The following is a 5,041-nucleotide window of genomic DNA, read 5'->3' as shown; positions in this document are numbered from 1 at the left end:
CTTACATTGCTGAGATCCCAAATTTTGATTTTTTTTGGAAGATTTTGAGAAAATTCTTTGGTGAAGAACTCTTACATAGTAGATTTAAGTTTAAAACATACCACATTGTGATTTTCAGAATTTTTTGGAATTTATTTGGATTTTATCAAATTTTTGTAGATTTACCATGGCACCTAGAATGAGCAAAGGAAAGAGAAAGGTAAATTTTGATGATCAAAATTTTGTCAACTACAAAGCCAACATTTGCTTCAATAGTCTACTTATAACTAAAAAAGTGATTCCAGATCGAGGATTTAAAAATCTGGGTGGAGAAGTTGAAAGAATAATCAATGCTCGGAAGTGGGAGAATTTTTGCTACTTTACTGCCGAGGTGATTATTGGGATAGTGATGGAATTCTATGCTAATTTTAAGGAGACTTCTGAAGACTATGTGTTTGCTCGTAGGAAAATGGTGGAGTTTACACCAAGGAAGATTAATGAATTTTTTCAGTTAGAAGATGTGTATAGCTGCCAGTACAAATTGTTTTCTACTACGAATGAGGCAGATGAAATTATTTCTTTTCTTACTGATAGAAGAGGAGCTTGGTTGATGGAAGAGTAACCTGGAAGGTGAAGAATGGTGTTAAGGTAAACTTTCCTCTTTCTTTGTTAAATGTAGTATCTAAGGCCTGACACTACTTTATTTCTGGTAGAATGATACCTGGAAGAATGATACCAATTTTTGGAAGAATGATACCAAAAAATGATCATAATGAGGTTACAAAGGATAGAGTCATCTTGAACATCTGTATCTAGCAGATGAAAATGATAGATGTAGGCTTTATTAGTTATAGGAACACTCGATCTATTGCTTTTGGAGAGACTACTAGAGGTTTAGCACACCCCGACCTGATCTTCACACTATGTGAACAGGCAGGAGTTGATTATAGAGTAGATGGGGAGATGATTGAAAGTCTAAAACCTATTGTGCCTAGTAATATAAAGACTTATGAATCTCATGTTGGATGGAGAATTGGAAGTAGGACCAAGTATATTCCTTCTACTTCAAGTACTTCTAGTACCCCTACTATTCAGGAACTTATGGAGCAGATGATGATCCAATAGAGATATATCTTAAGAATGGATAGTAGAATGGAAAATATGAAGGCCATAAATGCTCACAATGATGATTTGATAAGACAGAAATTTGAATATGACACCGCTTATGATGATGAAATGGTTAGATACATGAGGGGTGATCACTCAGTTTAGTTTCCTACTCACCCTATTTTTAATCCATATCAGCAGCAAAATTTGGATCCATATCAGAATCCATATCAGCAGCAAAATTTGGATATGGAAGAAGAAGAAGAAGAAGTCTATTATTTCAAATGCTTTAGTTAGATTTTTATTTAGTTTATGTTTGGTTGAACTTTATTGTTGAGACTGTTTTGTTTTTAGATGTGTAACACTTTATTTTAAATGTTATGTTGAATTGTGAACTGTAGGTTTCTTAGACTGTTTTTACATTGGGAACCATTTGAGTACTGTTATTAGTTTTTAGTATATTGTTGGATGTATTTGTAGTTAACTCTTTCTCAAAAAATTTTTATATGTATTTTGTGTTATTTAATGTTTTAAGTCTTGTAGCTTTTCATATTAGCACTTGCAATATTTCAGAGTTAAATTTCAAATCAGAACCTTCAAAAGGTATGTCTTTTCTTTATGTATTAAATGTTTTCTTTCACCCTTTATTTTTCTAGACAAGAAACTTATTTTTATTTGTCCTTAATTATCTATATTTTCAAATATTCTAAATTTTTTTTAACATGACCTTTGGTATTAGAGGATAACTTTAGATAACTATATTTATATTTCTAAATACATAGTAAACTTAAGTAACATAGTAAACTTAAGGTAAATTTAGGCAAAAAGTTTTTAATAATGAAAGTCAATTCTAAAGTTAAAATTACTTGGTATGATAGGATAAAACTAAATTTTTCTATTTTAAGTGAAGGAAATTGTATTTTTGAAATATTAAAAATCTTAGAGATTCATGTAAAAAGAAAAGATTAAGACTTTATGAAAAATCTTTATAAAGTTAATATAAATTTATAAAGTGAAGGAATGTAAAAAGTTTTTAACTTTAAGAATAGGATAGTGAAGTTCAAAATAATTAAAGGCTATCCAGAAATTAAAGGCTATCCAATAATTAAAGGCTATCCAGATATAATATTCCTCACATAAAAAAACAGAAGAGAAAAGAAAGGAAAAGAAAAGAAAAAAAATTGAAAATGATCTTGAAAAAGAAAAGAAAAAGAAAAGAAAAGAAAAGAAAAGATGCGAGGAGAAGCTTGAGGAGATGCATAATTAAAAATTGGCTTCACTTGAATTAACTTAAAGAAGAAGGCTTGACTACATTTTCTAAACTTATACATTTTCTGACTACATTTTCTAAACTTATATTTAAGTATTAGCATATTTACTAGTATAGTTTTATGCAGTTCTTTTTCATATGATTCTAAGTGGTTTTAATATGAATAATTTGCAATTTTCCTTAAAAAGAATAGAGAATCAAAAATCTTAGAATTGACTGCTAGATATTTTTATACCTTTATTATTAATTGGAGTTATTTTAAATTTTTCTCAGGTTATACTATTATATTTAGTGGACTAAAATATAAAAATCTAAAAGTTAAAATCATAGCCATTAGTCATATTTTTTGTAGTAAAGGAGTTACTTGAGAACAAGTAATATTTAAGTTTGGGGGATTTTGATACACCAAAAATATATGCATTTTTAGAAAATTTATACTCAATTTTGGTGATATTGCACTTTAATGGAAGGTATTTTTTATGTTTTATTACAGGTTATTGATTTTTAGAAGTTAGAGCAAAAAGGAAGCAAAAAGAATGAAATTTGGAGTTAAAATGAAGAATTTGAAAAATTGTTCAGCGTTGATGGCACCAGACTCTGCGCTGACGGCGTCATTTGACAGAGAAGACAAATTTTAAATACCGACCACTGACGCCATTTGACGGTGCTAGTGTAAGTGCAGGCCCTATTTCTAGAAGATTTGATGAATTTGGACGCTTTTTGAAGAGTGTTTGGATGCACCTATTGGAGAACCGACCCTAGGCTCTATTTAGAGCAAAAATTGATCAAAAAAGACTCTCCTCCTTCATCTTCATTCGCCTCTATTTGCCATCCATCGCCCCCTTTTGCTCACTTTTTGCCACTTTACATCATTCCACGTCATTAGTGTGTTAGTTTCTATATAGTTTTGAGTTTTTGTGGTGAGTTAAAGTGTGAATTATTCTCTAAGAAGTGTTGGAGAGGAGTGTTGGAGAGGAAGAGAAGTGAGAGATTTCTTCTTCCTAAATTTCCTAAGAGAGGCTACATGGGATTTAATTTGAGGAAGAGTTTCAGATAAGTGTTTTTGGCTTATTATTGTTGTATGAACTTTCTTTTATATATGAAATTTGTGTTTTATTGTATATTTCTTATGAAGTCTTAGTAGTTTTCTTTATCTTTCTCCCTACTCTGAGATATGGTGAAATGAAGAGATAATTTGGATGTGCCAATGTTAAAATTTAAAATAAATTATGATGATTTTTCAACTCCGCTCTTAATTTGCTTTTGATCTGGCCAATTGAATTATTAAAATAGGTTGTGAAACATTTGTTCCGGGAAATGGAGTATGAGTTCTACAATAGAGTGAGAATCACATTTAATTTCATGAAGGAGTATTTCGTTCATGGAATTAAGTGCAAATAAATAGGGAAATATACTTAGTTGGGTGTAGAATTGGAGATTTCTAGGGTGACAGACTAAAAATCCCCAATTCTATCTTAATGTTTAAAAATTAAACTGAGAGTTAGCTTTCAAAGGAAGGGAAGTGGGAGCTCTGGACTGGGAGCCAGTATCCTGCTAGCCTAGCCACGGATTTAGGGACTAAACCTAAGATTAGCCAATGATTTTTCCAATGATTAGATTAGCCAATGATTTTTTTCTATAACACTAAATCAGGGTAGAGAATTAAAATTGCTTCTATTTGGCATAATACATGTTCAAACCATTTATCTTATCTCATTTCACCAAAAACTTATTGTAGTGGGAAAGATACTTTTTTATATTAGAAAACTTCATCACATAAACATAGTTTAATAGTTATTAATTTTAAACCTTGCATTTAAAATCTGCTAGTAGTTAATAATCTAGGTTTGATAGTATCTTAAACATTCAAAATTAGTGACAATAATATCATTTTACCTCTTTGAATTTCCTAGCTAATTTATCATTTCAAATTTAAACCTTCCTTGTAGGATCGATATTTGGATATTAAAAAGAAAGTCTTATATTACTTGATAACGATATGTATACTTGCGTAGAATACCAACATTAAGTACTTAACGTTATTATTCTAACGTTATTATTAAGTACTTAACGTTATTATTCATAAAATCCCACATCATGTTTTTGGCACAGTTGTAAAGCAGAGTGAAATTTATTACCTTTACACAACTATTTTTTTTTGGTCAAGAATAAAAGCACATAGTCTTAGTCAAGGACAATTTAGGCTAAAGTACCAACCAACCTAGATGAAATGACATAAAATTCAGCCTAAAAAACATTAAAACTTAAACTTGAACCTAAAAATATAACTTGGTTTGAGAAGATATTTTGGATGAGGCAACCCATGGTTGTTAACAAAACAGACATTAAAATTTAAATGAAACCGTAATGAACAAAGATCACTGAATTCAACTTGAAACCTTAATGTTTTAATCTACAAAGATCTCTTGGACAATGCTATCCATGGTTGTTGATAATAATCTTCCAGTCAGAGTAGGTTTAACCACTTCTCAAACTAAGTAAACTAGGATACCTGATGACCCCATGATGACGGGGCCATTGACAACTTGCACGGGTTGTCTAAAAAAATTAAAAATTAATAATTAAACAAAACATAATTTTTTGGTAACTTTGTTTTATAGGACTACTACAGGCAAAAAGGCGGACGTCACCCTAGATTTAGTTTGCATGTTATTAGGGCGTGTA

This window comes from Phalaenopsis equestris, unplaced genomic scaffold (assembly GCF_001263595.1).
Source record: "Phalaenopsis equestris unplaced genomic scaffold, ASM126359v1 Scaffold001237, whole genome shotgun sequence".
Lineage (NCBI taxonomy): Eukaryota > Viridiplantae > Streptophyta > Magnoliopsida > Asparagales > Orchidaceae > Phalaenopsis > Phalaenopsis equestris.
Note: the sequence above shows the minus strand (reverse complement) of the source record.